Source organism: Mustela nigripes, chromosome 5, assembly GCF_022355385.1.
Source record: "Mustela nigripes isolate SB6536 chromosome 5, MUSNIG.SB6536, whole genome shotgun sequence".
Lineage (NCBI taxonomy): Eukaryota > Metazoa > Chordata > Mammalia > Carnivora > Mustelidae > Mustela > Mustela nigripes.
This window is the reverse complement of record NC_081561.1, coordinates 45,280,700-45,297,423: the sequence shown is the minus strand read 5'-3', so window position 1 is coordinate 45,297,423 and position 16,724 is coordinate 45,280,700. Positions and strand designations below refer to the sequence as shown.

The following is a 16,724-nucleotide window of genomic DNA, read 5'->3' as shown; positions in this document are numbered from 1 at the left end:
GCTAGTCTCACTCTGGATATCCATTTAAATAAGCAAATGTCAAATTACAAGTTAGATAAAAATTATTTTTTAAAAGAAAAGTTTCTATATTATTGACAAACAAATTCTACTTTTTTTAGTTAAAAGAATATAGGTTTAGAATAATTCTATGGGAAAATATATTTTACCAAATGTGGCATAAGAAAATTTTACAGTCTGAATAGATTATGGTCAGGTAAGACAACGAAAATTACCTCTTGAAATCTCCAATCTAAGAGTGTCATATAGTCGAATTCAATTCAAATTTACTGGTGCAGACTTAGTCTTAGTCTATACCATATGTTTCAGAGTAAGAAAGTAGTTATTGCCATCATTTAAAGAAGCTAATATAAGTGAACCAAAACTTTATTTTTTTAACATTCCAATTCCAATTATAGATAAAAATGTAAAAATCACAAGTTAAATATAAGCAAATATGCTCACCAGTATATTAAAATAGTTTTTAGTCATAGGTGAGATTAGTTCTCAGGAATGCAAGGTAATTTAATAAATTTATGAATATAAATCTATGTTTAAGGGAAGATTTGAAGACTAACTCAGCCACTTACTGGACATTTAATTCTGTCAAGTTGCTGAACTTGACATGACTCCCTTTCTTTATTCATAATATAGGGCTAGTGTTACGTATCTCAAACAAGTGCTGTGAAGATTTAGGTTGATTAATGCTGTAAAACACTTAAGATAGTGTCTGGAAGATTGCAAGAGTACACTCTTTTGCTCAGGCCCGTGGGGCCGGCAGGATGGGCAAGTGTCGCAGTCTCCTTACTGACAGGAAGCTCCACAGCCACCGACAAGATCAGAAGTGGCATGATAAACCGTACAAGAAAGCCCTTGTGGGCACAGCCCTGAAGGCCAGCCCTTTTGGAGGCACGTCCCAGGCAAAAGGAATTGTGCTGGAAAAAGTAGGGGTTGAAGCCAAGCAGCCAAATTCTGCCATCAGGAAGTGTGTCAGGGTCCAGCTGATCAAGAATGGCAAAAAAATCACAGCCTTTGTACCCAAGGATGGTTGTTTGATTTTTATGAGGAAAATGATGAGGTTCTGGTTGCTGGATTTGGTCACAAAGGTTATGCTGTCAGTGACATTCCTGGAGTTTGCTTTAAGGTTATCAAAAGTAGCCAATGTCTCTCTTTTGGCCTTATACAAAGGCAAGAAGGAAAGACGAAGATCATAAATTTTGATAGCAAAAAAGTGATAATAATAAATTTTCATAAGCCTGAGTTAAAAAAAAAATAAAGAAAATTGCAAGAGTTCAATATTTGCTAGCTGGTAGTAGTAGTAGGAGGAGGAGGAGTAATATTAGTAGTAATTGTTAATATATTTATCAGAAAAACTATTAATAATTCAACACAATATATCATTTTCTAATAAACATAAGGATAAGCTGAAAAGACATCCCATAAAATTCAATACCTATTACTGAAAACTTAAAAAACAATAGGAAGATGATTAATTAGCATAAGCTGAGAGAGAATATAGAGCTTAAACTAATGATTTGTAAAATATAATTAGTATAATATTATACTCATTCTTATTGATTCCAATACTCTCAATCATCTACCTCCTCTGCTCATAGGGCACTACATTTGAAAAACTATGTATAGATAGAAGAATAGAGGATTTTGAGGGAGAATTGAGAAATCAGGCACATCATTTCTAACCACATTCTTTTGACCCACAGAACTCAGTCACCTGGTCCCCCCTAAAAATAGGCAGAATGATAAATGCAATGTAAGAAAGAGAAAAATAAGATAATATTGGTGAGCCCATATGAGGGTCTCCACCACACATCTACTAATGCAAATGTTGAGATGTTTTCAATATCTTAATAATATAAACAGGGTAAGTTATGTCATTTTTCTTGTATATGAACATATCTCTAAGATATTTTTTACAAGCATAATATAGATATTTAATATATTGAAGGGTATTTCCTAATTAGCCTCCAATCCTTTTTTTTCCTAAGTAAAGATTTTTGTAAGAGAAGTTTTAGGTTCATAGCAAAATTAAGATGACAGTATAGAGATTTCCTATATGCCCCCTGATCCCACACATACATGGCCTGTCCCATTAGCATCAACCCACCAGAGCGGTACATTAATTACAATGGATGAGCATACATTAACACATCATTATCACCCAAAGCACGTAGTTTACATTATGGGTTCAGTCTTCGTGTTGCATATTCCATGGGTTTGGGCAAATGTTTAAGGGCATGTACCCATCATTGTGCTATCATATAGTGTGTTCACTGCCCTAAAAATCCTCTGTACTCTACTTATTCATCTCCTCCACCCACCTCTTAGCAACCACTGATCTTTTTACTGTCTCCACAGTTTTGCCTTTTCCAGAATGCCATATAGTTGGAATAATATTATTATGAAGCCTTTCCAGATTGGCTTCTTTCACTTAATAATATGCATTTAAGTTTCCTTCATGTCTTTTCATAGCTTGATAGCTCACTTCTTTTTAGTGATGAATAATATTTCATCATGTAGATGTACCACAGTTTACTTATCCATTCACCTACTGAAAGCATCTTGGTTGCTTGTAAGTTTCAGCAATTATGAACACAGCTGTTAGAAACATCTGTGTGCAGGTTTTTGTACTGATGTGTTTTCAGCCCCTGTGGGTAAATACCAAGGAACATGGTTGCTGGATCGTATGTAAGAGTGTGTTTAGTTTTCTCCGAAACCACTAAACCATCTTCCAAAGTAGCTGTACCATTTTAAATTCCTACCAGCAATGAGTGAGGATTCCTGTTACTCCACATTCTCACCAGCATTTGGTGTTGTCAGTGTTCTAGATTTGTGTCCTTATTTTGTTCTGGTAAGTGCCTCTATTCCTTTTTTACTGATTTATGCTCCCATCAGTAATGTTATCAAGTCCCCATTTCTTAATATTTTCATAAAGATAGTGTGCTGTCAGACTTTTGGAGTTTTTGTTAATTTGATCATAGATGAAACACATTAGCAGTGTTGTTTAAATTTGCATTTATTTTATTATGAAAGAGATTGAGCATTTCATATCTTATGAAACATTTTTATTTCCTTCTTTATGAACTCTGCTCAGTCATTGGTAATGATAAGATACTCAACATCACTAATCATCAGGACAACGTAAATGAAAACCACAATGAGCTATCACTTCATACTTATTAGAATGGCTATTATCACACAAACAAGAAATAACAAGCATGGGTGAGGATGTGGAGAAAAGAGAACCCTCATGCAGTGATGATGGAAATGTAAATTTGTACTGCTACAATGGAAAACAATATGATCTTCCCTTCAAAATTAAAAGTGGAACTACCATATGATCCAGCAATCCTACTTCTAGGTATTTTTCCAAAGGCAATAACATCTCTACATTGAAGAGATATCGGATTCCCATACCAACTGCATTACATTAGCCATCTTGGATGCTAGACACTGTTCTCTTTAATGCTTCCAGATAGTTCTTTCTTCAAGTCCTGGGTATCTTCACACCCATGAGCTAGTCATTTTGTTTTTATTAAACACTTGAGAGAGACCCTCTGTAGGGAACTCGCTGGAGTTCTTTTTCTATACAGCTGTCTCCTCTTTGGTACTCTGTCCTGTGAACACAAGTTGCCTTAATCTCTCGGCACTGTCACCTCTACCTCCAGCTGAGTGCTCTCCCTGTACCTTAGCTTGGAATCTCTCTCTCAGCAGTCAAAGCGATGGAGTAAGCATAGAGCTCTCCTTTTTTGTTTTCAGTTTCTTGGAGATCATTGTCCATCATTACCTGATGTCTACCATTTTTTATTTTTTCAAGTGAACAAATCAAGTCCCTGTTTCTCTATCTCGGTGCAATGCAAAATTCTACAATTACAATTTTAAAATAGAAGCCAGATCATACTCGTTTCAGTCTGGATCCCAAACAGAAGTGCATGGCAAAAAAAATTAGTAAAGTTTAAAGAATGCTTATATTCATGGAGATTTGGTTGCACACTGAGAAGCCACAATAAACAGTATAACCATCCTAGGCTAATAGCAGCAGAGCTGTTACTAACCCTGGTCCCTTTGGGCCTAGGACATAAGGTATTTACTAGACCTCAGAAGGAGATCAAGATAAGACGCCTTCCTTGAAAAAATGCGTGACCTGGGTGACTTAGTCATTAAGTGCCTGCCTTCAGCTAAGGTCATGATCCCAGAATCCTGGGATCGAGTCCCTTGCTTGGTGGAAAGCTTGCTTCTCCCTCTCCCACTCCACCTGTTTGTGTTCCCTCTCTCGCTATCTCTCTCTGTCAAGTGAATAAATAGAATCTTTAGAAAAAATAAAATGTGAGACCTAAGGTAAAACTGAAAGGAGGAGCCAGAGAAATATACTAACATCTCTCTCTTCTATTGTCCTTTCTTTTTCCCATGAACTTAATCTAAATTAGAAGTCAAAGGCAAGAAAGAATATAGAATAGCTTGCATAGGTCAGCTTCTCAAAGCAGAGCAAGGTGTATTTGCAAAGGAAATGGAAAATACCTAGCACAAGATAATTTTTGGCATGCTTTTATGCATGCAGTTGTGTAAACCCTGGTAAATCATGTTTGATTCTTTCATGTCCCCCATGGCCCCATTCCAACTGGCCACAGATTCTGTAGATTCTACTTTTCAATCAGTTACATATTTATTGCTTCCTCTCCAACTTACTACTGTCACTACTGTTTTAATGAATGTTATCACTATGTTCCAGTGCACTTTGCCATAACCTCTTAAATACTTTCTTGGCCTTCCAGTTTTAATCCCCCTCTTCAGTCCATCTATTCTTTAGAAATAATGGGATTGATTTTTCTTTCTTTTTAATTCAGGCCTGATCACATCATTTCACAACTTTATATTTTCCCATGATTCAAACATTTCAGTGGGGATTTCAAGATGACCCATTTTCTGGATTCTACCATTGCCACCATCTGAAGCAAGAGGAAGACATAATAAAATACAAAATGTAAAGCTGGCTGTTTTTCATAAATTTCTCTCGAAAACTCCTATTCTCCTAATCCTTCAAATGTCATCAATCTCTCATTATAGTTATTACTAGGTTACCTTTTCCCCACAGTGCTGAACTAGCTTCTTATCTCAACCAACTGATGCCTCTTTAGCACTCATTAAACTAAGAATTACTTCTATTAATCTTTATATTATTTCTCTTAATAAAAGACTGATTTTTATGTAAGACATACCTTGTATCAACTTCAGATGCAAATTAGTTTCTCATGCTTAAAGTATTCAGGATCAATATTTAATTCACTTTATTGCTTAGTGAACTATCAATTAATCCAGTTTCTAATCCAATTTTTATTTTATGTGCTCAAGGAAACAGTTTATATAGTATCTTAACATTTTAAAATCTTGGTTGCAGAGAATATATTTGAACCATTTTTTAAATCTCAAATAAATACACAGAAATATTGTTCAAATGACACTTCATTTATCTAAATCAGTCTACAACCATAGAAGTTGTTTGCCGTGTTTAGAAAGGAACATATAACTTGGTGAACAATAATGAAAAAATTTGATGTGCACTTACAAGGCCTAGCTCCTAGCTCCGAGCTTTTCATTATAGTTCCTTCTTCACTAAAATTTAATTCTTTACAACATTACTTATCTTTATATTACATTCTCTCAAAAGTTTAATCATTTCTGAACTGTCTGAATCTTCATCTGATTCTACCACTTACTATCTGTGGCCTTTGACATGTTTCTCTTGGGATCTGTTTCCTCATCTGTGAAATGTGAATAATAACTTCTACTTTAGGGCAATTTTGTGAGGAATAACTGAATTAATGCATCAAAATGCTTAGAACAATGTTTGGAATATAGGAACAATCTACAAGTGTTATTATTATTATGAAATCAGGTATAAATGCTTACTCTGTCTCCTCCTTCGTAAGGCCAACAGTAAACCTGATTTGCACTACTGCTCCCCATCAATTTACATCTCATCGAAGACTTCACTCTCTCAATTATCTTATTTTTCCAGCACCTTCAATTTCTCCCTTGTTACTTGTTCTTTCTTACCAGCATTTAGATATCTTCAAATATTTGTTTGACTGTAAACATGCCACTCAAACATGTTCCATGAGGATAAGTTCTTGTGTTCATTTTCTTTTTTATCACATCTCAGTGTCTAATATATAGTAGGTACTCAATAAATAATAATTAAATTAAGGAATGGAAAAATCATAAATTAATCATTTGAGCACTGAATGCTTTAGCTATCGACCTATTTCCTGCCAATGCTTCACAGACCAACATCTACATCTATTTTCATTTCCTACTCATTTCTCATTCCTCAGCAAACTGTTCTCTACTTCCTACATTTCACTTAAATGGTTGTTACCAATTAAGTTAAAATATATGTTGCATCAGGGGCGCCTGGCTGGCTCAGTCAGTAGAACATGTGACTCTTGATCTCAAGGTAGTAGGGAGTTTGAGTCCCATATTGGGCATTTAGAGATTATTAAAAAAAAAAAAAAAATATATATATATATATATATATATATATATATATGTATATATATATTAACTTATTCCCTGGAAACAATACAAACCAATTCAAATTCAATATAAAGCAAGTTCATCCCTCCTAGGAAGTTAAGTTTTAAAAATGATAAAGCTTTCACTGTAAGGCAGACATAGAAAATCTTTAAATAACGTATTACAGAGATTCAGAGAAAAAGGATCTGATACTTAGACAGACACTGTAAGTAGGATGAGGAATGATAATGTGAGACAACAGAACAATGGAAAAAGAAGAGATCAAGACAAGATTTTTCATTTACTGGAAACAAATGTAGCTAATAGCATCAGTGAGTCTGGCAATAGGCAATAAATAGCATGCGTGCTCCATAACTAGTATGAGGTATGGGGTAAAATCCTTGGGGGGAATGGAGTAAATGAGCAAGAGACTTCAGAAAAAATGGGGTAACACTTCCATTTATAGCTATGGTGGGTTAGATGGCATTGATACCCTCCATGCTAAAGTAATATTCAAGCTACATATTTTACAAATGTACAACAGCAATTTCGGGGAGTTATCCAGCAACCAATGAAAGGTTCTGATCCTAAAAGCAAGGAAAAACATAAGTTTAACAGATTTCTTTGTAAGGATTTTTTGCACATTCCAGCTAAGGAAAACAGAACCCAATTAAACAGTAAGTTTCCCTGGAGGGAAAAAACAGAGATTGCGGGACAGGGATACTAAGAAAGTTGGGGGCAGGAATCAGAGGTCCCAGAATGTTGACCCTAAAAATCTCTGGAAAATTTTTTCAGAGCTTTTGCTTTTAGATGGCGTTTAATCTGTGAGTACATGGTTGGATCTCTGCAAAACTAGGAGAGAATAGCTACCAAGGATTAGAGAGCAGAGAAGAAATTCTTAGTGTACACAATAGTGAAGAGATACAGACGGGATTTTGGGTCCTTCTGGAACAGAGACACCTTATGAACAACTTAGGCTTTCGGTAGAAATTGAAGAAAGGACATATCACACAAATAAGGACTATGCCATTAAAGTAGGGATTGTGCTCTGGGAGTATGGGCAAACCAGAACTCTCCTCTCTAATAAAGCTTTAGAGCAATCCTTGATCAAATTAGTGTGATCCAATGGTAATGTAAGTAGACCCCAGAACAAAACTTAATACTATTTAGAGGATATTAAAATAACCCAAGAACTCTTCAAAGTATTTTCTAAAATATCCAGCATATAATAAAAATAACTAGGTATATAAGGAAGCAGGAAAACACTATTCAATTTTGGAGAGATAAAACAGACCCAAAGACAATCCAGATACTGGATTTAGTGAACAACATTTTCAAAGTAAATATGTGTGTTATAATTAGACAAAATAAAGGAACAATTAAAGAAAATATGGATCAAATATATGAGGGGGGAAGTTTCATCAGAGTTGAATAATGAATAGAAAATAGAAATTCTAAAACTAAAAATACAATTTCAGAACTAAAAACATCATATGGTGGGATAAACTGTAGACTTTATAGAGCAGAAGACAAGATTAATGAACATGAAGATAGAGCAACAGAAAAACACCAGAAGAAAAAAAAATGAATTATAAGAAACATATGGGACATGGTCATAAAAGACACAAAACAAAATATAAAAGACACACAGGATATGATCATAGTATCTAGGATATATATAACTGGAATCCCAAAGGGGAAAAGTGAAAAGAAATAGGATGGAATAAGATGGAAGCCTTTTTTTTTTTTTTTTTTTTTTTTTTTTTTTTTTAGTGATAGAGTAAGAGCACAGGTAAAGGGTAGAGGGAGAGAGAGACTGTTAAGCAGGTTCTATGCCCAGTTCAGAGCCCCATGCAGGGCTTGATCTCCTGGCCATGAGATCATGACTTGAGCTGAAATAAAAAATAGGGTGCTTAACTGACTGAGCCACCCCAAGTGCTTTGGGATGAAAGCCATATCTGAAGAAATAATTGTAAAAATATTCAAATCTACAGGAAGAAAAGTATCAATTCCCAGATCCAAGTATTCCACAAATCAATATGAGGTTAAAAAACACACATTCACATACCCCCTTAGGCACATCATATTCACATTGCTGAAAATGTGAACACATAGCTAGGTGAAAAATACTCATTACTCCAAATAAGCGACAAAAGAAATTATGGATGCCAATAGTCATGAGATGACATCTTCAAAGTGGTAGGGGAAGAAAAAAAATAATTTGAATCCAGAATTTTATTATTTAGCATAAATAGCATAAATGAAGATAAATTTCAGACATTTTTAGATGAAAACAGATAAGAAGCAAACAAAAAGTATAAACATTGTATCACTAGCAGACCTAAAGATTGTGAAGATTGTAGAGAATTATAGGTACAATAGGAAGTCAATAAAAACATAATAGCTTTTATTTTTTGTTTGTTTTTAAAAATTATTTTAACTTGAGTATAGCTGACATGCCACTATACAGCACTATTACAATATCATTGACTATATTTCCTATGCTGTACTTTTTTTTCCCATGACCTATTTATTCCATAACTAGAGGCAACAGACAGCTTTTAATTAAATAATTCTCATCATATGAACGTAAGAATAAGTGTCATAACTGGGTTCTATTTGTAGGCAAAATAATTTGGCAAAATTAGATGATAAATACTTTAAAAGAAATTCTAGGAGAATATGATTATCTACATAGACAGTTTCCTTAGTTATGACATAAAGTAATAGAAAATTGCTATTTAAATAATGAACTTTTTGGAGACTAAAAAGTCTTCAGAGCCCCATGAAGAATAACATGAAATAGAAGGTAGGCAAACGAGGCCAAAAGAAGTCTTGTGTTTATTTCCTCTTTTTATTAGGTTTCTGGATGTGTTTTCTATTAACAATAACAAAATATTTGAAAATAATTTTTCTGTATTTGGAAGAAATAGCAAAATATGGGACCTGATAAGTAAGTTTCTTAATATAACAAACTTTATAAATATGCTCTTACTCTTTTTCTTTTTTCCAATATCTTTAAAGACAGTAAGGTTTTATAAGGTAATTATTAAAACTATGCATGGATTTTGAAACACATATAAAACATTTGTATCAAAGGAATAACATAAAATGGTTGAGAAGAATTAGAATTATAGGAGTAAAGTTTCTATATCTTTTTACACCCAAGTATGAGTCTGAAAAACATCTGATAAGTTGAGATGTATATTGTGATCCCTAGAGCAACCACTAAGAAAAATAATTCAAAAATATAATGAAAAAGCCACAAAAGGAATTAAAATATTCCACTAAAAAAACACCCACTTAACACAAAAGAAGGCATAACAGGAGGTTCAGAGGAACTAAACTCATGAGACGCATAACATGTCACATGTTTTGTGACATGTTTTGTGTTATGTAAATGTAACACAAAACAGCAGATGTAAATCCAAACATATCCATAGTAACATTAAAAATGAATAGATTTAACATTCTGACCAAAGGCAGAGAGTATGAGATTATCAACTGCATGCTTTCTACAAGTAATATGCTTCATGTTCAAAGAAATTGTTTAAAATTAAAAGGATAGAAAAGGATATACCAGTAAATCAGACTTTGAGAGATAGCCCTAAAAAAACTGCAGGATTATTAGATATTTCTGGAGGAGTTTTGGAAAAGTGCTGGGGATCTGACCCCATGTGGATATGGAGAGAGCAAGGTGATGATGTCAGGTGGTCAAGGATAAATATCTAGAATGAAGTTTCCTTTTTTTTTTTTTTTTTTTTTAAGATTTTATTTATTTGAGAGAGAGAGAGGATGAACAGGGGGGAGAGGCAGAGGGATAAGCAGACTCCCCGTGGAGAAGGGAGCTGGACATGGGGCTCATTTCCAGGACCCTGAGATCATGACCTGAGCTGAAGTCACACTATTAGCCAACTGAGCCACCCAGGCACCCCCGGAATAAGGATTCCAATAAGGACTACCAGTGTACATTGTGTAAGTGCATTGAGGCCAACCAGTGGTGGGGTTATGTAATGAATGGATTGTGGAACCTTGGTTATAAATTTAGAACTGTCAAAATTCTGGTACTTGGGTTGAGAAGGAAACAGAGCAAGCACATTTATAACATAAAGGCAAGTATTGGGCCCTGCAAAAACTAGGAGATAGTTTCTCCTATTTGTTCCTCAAGGCAGGGGATCCTATATATTTTTGTCTCATGAGGGCTTAGTTCAGTGGTTATCATGTGGCACATACCAACAGATATGACTGAAGGACTGAAAAAAGTAATAAAAGTCAAAGAATGAGTCATAAGCAATAAGACAGATTTAGCTAATTTAGGCCCAAAGTCAGAGTAAGATTAATATAGGGCAGACTTAAGACTGATTTACTGAGCACTTCTTAATTTGTGTACTTAAAAAGAGAATGGTATAAAGCAGTGTTATACCTGATTAGAGCCATGATAAAGAACAGGACAAGGACTGAGAGCCTGGAAGTCCATTTCAAGCATAAATGACCTTTTATAAATGATATGGAATAAGGGTGCAGAGAAGTGCTCAATGGTACCTTCTCATTAGTGCCCATTATATGCATGGTGAGTGTTATTTAGGAAAATGCTATAACCACATAATATAGAAAAATAGTTTTATGAAAGGAAAGTATATACAAATATTAGATGTAAAGTTGAAAGAGAGAAAGACTTTAGAATAAAAAAATGAACAAGGTCCACCTTTAGGTGGAAATAATCATCATTAAAAAAGAAGATAGCTTTTTAGGGGTGCCTGGGTAACTCTTTTGGTTAAACGTCTACTTTTGGCTCAGGTTATGATCCCAAGGTCCTGGGGGTAAGTCCTGAGTCGGCCTCCTTCCCTCTCCCTGCTCATGTCTTCTCTGTCTCTCTCTCTCAAATAAATAAAAAAGATAAATAAAAAAGATAAAAGATAACTTTTAATTCTAGAAAAGTTTAATTCTAGAAAAGCCTGAATTATCTTCCTAGTCATATATACTCATTTTCATTATAAATAGCTGCATTCACATAATGTTTTTAGAAAAGGTGTCATTTTATTACTTTATCCTCCCATCTGTAATTTGTCATTTAATATGCATATGTATATGCATGTCTTATGTTTAATTAAAATACATAATTTAATTATATTATATATTTAATTAATATATCTATAAATATATACACCTGTCTTCTATAAAATATATTTCATAGAACTAATATATACATAGTACCACAACTGGCTCTGTGTAACACACACATACACAAAACGCAGTACTCATTTAAAATTTACATTCCAAATTAACTGTCTCTATACAATTTTTAAGGTGTTATATCATAACTTAATGTTTCTTAATTGTTTCAATATCTCAACATTATGGTTTAAAGTAAAATCGTGCTCACTGGGTTCGCTAGAATTTTCCATACCTTCCTTTAGTTCTTATTGCAGCAGATGAATATTTTCACCCATTTTTGTTGGGTTCTTTTCTCCTTCCCCACAGGATATGATACAATAAACTTGTTCCTTTCTCTTTTAGTCATCAACTTGCTCTTTCTTCCTTAACCCCAGAAGATGGTGGCTTTGTTGGCAATTCATTTATAAAATTGGGCCATCCAGTGTGAATCTCATGTATTTCATTTTCCCCTCAAAATATCTTGGTCCCACACTCTTTGTACTGTGATAAAACATCCTGGTAGCTTCACCCATTAATTCAAGTTAATTCAAGCTCCAGTCTACAATTGACATTGCCCCAAACTCTACCAGGACAGGACTGCATTCCTGATCTATCTCTTCCCACTTTGGAGTACATATGCGACTTATGACTTCACCCCCCTTTAAATGTTTCCATTTCCTGAGCCCCTGATGTTCTTCACCTCTGCTCAGTTATTTCCCACATCAAACACCTTCCCTTTATCTGTCTGTCAGCTCAGTGTGCTTCAGTGTACAATTAGTTAGATAATTAATGAATCAATGTGTAAAATAAAAACGGAAATGAATAAAGAGGCCAAGGTCCAATGCCAGGAGAATTTATTCTCCAATAAATTGAATAGTTTCCACGCAAGTGCACGAAAGGAAGTTAAGGGTTTCTAGTGATGTACAGACATCACTAAAAATAGAAGCCCAGCAGACACAATGCCCTCTACAACATTATCTCAAAAACATATTCATCATCAAGACTTTATTTCAAAATCTCTCTGAAGACCAAGTAGGAAATCAATAGGATGGCAACTAAGGCAGAAGGAACTTTAGGCACTGATCTATAATATCAGAAAAATTACAGAGATTGCACAGGAACTGTTATGCAGGAAAAATAGACAGTAAGAAGGAGAAAACTGTAGATTATGGCCAAACCATTAAATTTCAGGAGTTGCAGAGAGAAATGTTTTACCAGTCTCAGTAGATATGGACAGCCATTGAAGGTTTTATGAGAGGCTGACATAAATGGAGTTTCACACTATCACAAAACTTTTCTGACACCAATGTTTAGGATAAATCAGTGTTAAGAGCAAGTATGTTGGAGGACAAGATTCAGGCAGGAGTCTGTTTAAATTGTGCTTTAGAAAGCCACACGTCTCCATGGAAGCCAGATGAGCACATGTGGAACATTTTAGGCTGTGGAGCTAGGCTGTAGCTCTACTCCTGACTCCATTGTTTATTAGTTTGGCGACATTAGGCAAATAATTAAATCTCTTTGGGGATCATTATCTCCATCCAGAAAACAGAAACTACAAGTAGTTTCTTCTTTTTAGATTTGTTGAGGATTGCATAAGGTAAATTGTGAAAGGTCCTGGTGCTCTGGTGACACCTAATAAGGAACCATTTAGCAAATAATCACAGCTACTGTCATTGTCAATGGCATTAAATAAAAGGAGGTAGTAGAAGTGAAAATAGAAAGCAGCATCCAGAAGTAAAAGGCGCTTTGGAGGTAACTGAGGATTTTTCAACTTATCAAGGAGATATAAGAAAGAGTCAGAGATGTCTCTGAGGTTTCATTCTGGGTAAGTTGGAGACTGCGTGTGCCATTAATCAAAACATGCAGGTCACCAGGAGTTGCTGCTTTTGGAGCTGGAGTAATAAATTTGGGATTGCTCATGCTGATTTCAAGGTGCAAGTAGGTCATACAGGTAGAGCAGTTATTATGCAGTTGAAAATGCATCTTACAAATCAGGTATAGATATATAAATCCTGGAATTGCACAGACAGGCCTGAAATCTTAAGAAAAGAATCCCTAACAGAATAAATGATAGCTTCAGGAATGAAAGCATCACCACACTTCAACCATTCCCTAAGGCTTGCTTCCAAATGTGCTTCTTACACAGGTTTCATAAACTAATCCCCTCGGTTTCCCTGTGGTGGTGCCACCACTGTCTGCCACATCTGCTTTAGTTTGCTCACTCATAACTCATCTTTCCCTTAATGCCCAAACACCTGCATCATCTGGGTGACTGTTTGCACAATGGAACTGAAGGAACTGAGGATACCTTTCCTCTTTGCGACTGACGTCGTCTCTGTCCATGAAACGACCCTAAGGAATTCCTTGCCTTCACCCTGATGCTCAGACCAAATTTTGAGGAGTTAGACCAAATAATAATTCCCTTAACAGTCAGTCTGCTACAAACAGACTTTTTTTTTTTAATTTTTTATTTTTTATAAACATATATTTTTATCCCCAGGGGTACAGGTCTGTGAATCACCAGGTTTACACACTTCACAGCACTCAACAAAGCACATACCCTCCCCACTGTCCATAATCCCACCCTCTTCTCCCAAACCCTCTCCCCTTAGCAACCCTCAGTTTGTTTTGTGAGATTAAGAGTCACTTATGGTTTGTCTCCCTCCCAATCCCGTCTTGTTTCATTTATTCTTCTCCTACCCACTTAAGCCCCCATGTTGCATTACCACTTCCTCATATCAGGGAGATCATATGATAGTTGTCTTTCTCTGCTTGACTTATTTCGCTAAGCATGATACGCTCTAGTTCCATCCATGTTGTTGCAAATGGCAAGATTTCATTTCTTTTGATGGCTGCATAGTATTCCATTGTGTATATATACCACATCTTCTTGATCCATTCATCTGTTGATGGATATCTAGGTTCTTTCCACAGTTTGGCTATTGTGGACATTGCTGCTATAAACATTCGGGTGCACGTGCCCCTTTGGATCACTACGTTTGTATCTTTAGGATAAACACCCAGTAGTGCAATTGCTGGGCCATAGGGCAGTTCTATTTTCAACATTTTGAGGAATCTCCATGCTGTTTTCCAGAGTGGCTGCACCAGCTTGCATTCCCACCAACAGTGTAGGAGGGTTCCCCTTTCTCCGCATCCACGCCAGCATCTGTCATTTCCTGACTTGTTGATTTTAGCCATTCTGACTGGTGTGAGGTGATATCGCATTGTGGTTTTGATTTGTATTTCCCTGATGCCGAGTGATATGGAGCACTTTTTCATGTGTCTGTTGGCCATCTGGATGTCTTCTTTGCAGAAATGTCTGTTCATGTCCTCTGCCCATTTCTCGATTGGATTATTTGTTCTTTGGGTGTTGAGTTTGCTAAGTTCTTTATTGATTCTGGACACTGGTCCTTTATCTAATATGTCGATTGCAAATATCTTCTCCCATTCTGTCAGTTGTCTTTTGATTTTGTTAACTGTTTCCTTTGCTGTGCAAAAGCTTTTGATCTTGATGAAATTCCAATAGTTCATTTTTGCCCTTGCTTCCCTTGCCTTTGGCGTTGTTCCTAGGAAGATGTTCCTGCGGCTGAGGTCGAAGAGGTTGCTGCCTGTGTTCTCCTCAAGGATTTTGATGGATTCATTTCGCACATGGAGGTCCTTCATCCATTTTGAGTCTATTTTTGTGTTTGGTGTAAGGAAATGGTCCAATTTCATTTTTCTGCATGTGGCTGTCCAATTTTCCCAGCACCATTTATTGAAGAGGCTGTCTTTTTTCCATTGGACATTCTTTCCTGCTTTGTCGAAGATAAGTTGACTGTAAAGTTGAGGGTCTATTTCTGGGCTCTCTATTCTGTTCCATTGATCTATGTGTCTGTTTTTGTGCCAGTACCATGCTGTCTTGATGATGACAGCTTTGTAATAGAGCTTGAAGTCCGGAATTGTGATGCCACCAACGTTGGCTTTCTTTTTCAATATCACTTTGGCTATTTGAGGTCTTTTCTGGTTCCATATAAATTTTAGAATTATTTGTTCCATTTCTTTGAAAAAGATGGATGGTACTTTGATAGGAATTGCATTAACTGTGTAGATTGCTTTAGGTAGCATAGACATTTTCACAATATTTATTCTTCCAATCCAGGAGCATGGAACATTTTTCCATTTCTTTGTGTCTTCCTCAATTTCTTTCATGAGTACTTTATAGTTTTCTGAGTATAGATTCTGTGTCTCTTTGGTTAGGTTTATTCCTAGGTATCTTATGGTTTTGGATGCAATTGTAAATGGGATTGACTCCTTAATATCTCTTTCTTCTGTCTTGCTGTTGGTGTAGAGAAATGCAACTGATTTCTGTGCATTGATTTTATATCCTGACACTTTACTGAATTCCTGTATAAGTTCTAGCAGTTTTGGAGTGGAGTCTTTTGGGTTTTCCACATATAGTATCATATCATCTGCGAAGAGTGATAATTTGACTTCTTCTTTGCCGATTTGGATGCCTTTAATTTCCTTTTGTTGTCTGATTGCTGAGGCTAGGACCTCTAGTACTATGTTGAATAGCAGTGGTGATAATGGACATCCCTGCCGTGTTCCTGACCTTAGCGGAAAAGCTTTCAGTTTTTCTCCATTGAGAATGATATTTGCGGTGGGTTTTTCATAGATGGCTTTGATGATATTGAGGTATGTGCCCTCTATCCCTACACTTTGAAGAGTTTTGATCAGGAAGGGATGTTGTACTTTGTCAAATGCTTTTTCAGCATCTATTGAGAGTATCATATGGTTCTTGTTCTTACTTTTATTGATGTGTTGTATCACATTGACTGATTTGCGGATGTTGAACCAACCTTGCAGCCCTGGAATAAATCCCACTTGGTCGTGGTGAATAATCTTTTTAATGTACTGTTGAATCCTATTGGCTAGTATTTTGTTGAGTATTTTCGCATCTGTGTTCATCAAGGATATCGGTCTATAGCTCTCTTTTTTGGTGGGATCCTTGTCTGGTTTTGGGATCAAGGTGATGCTGGCCTCATAAAATGAGTTTGGAAGTT

The 16,724-nt window shown here is 35.7% G+C and overlaps 1 pseudogene; it reads left to right on the top strand.

Moving 5' to 3' along the window:
• The first annotated feature begins 776 nt into the window (after window positions 1-776).
• Window positions 777-1,211, top strand: LOC132017233 (small ribosomal subunit protein uS12-like; annotated as a pseudogene).
• Window positions 1,212-16,724: the final 15,513 nt, after the last annotated feature.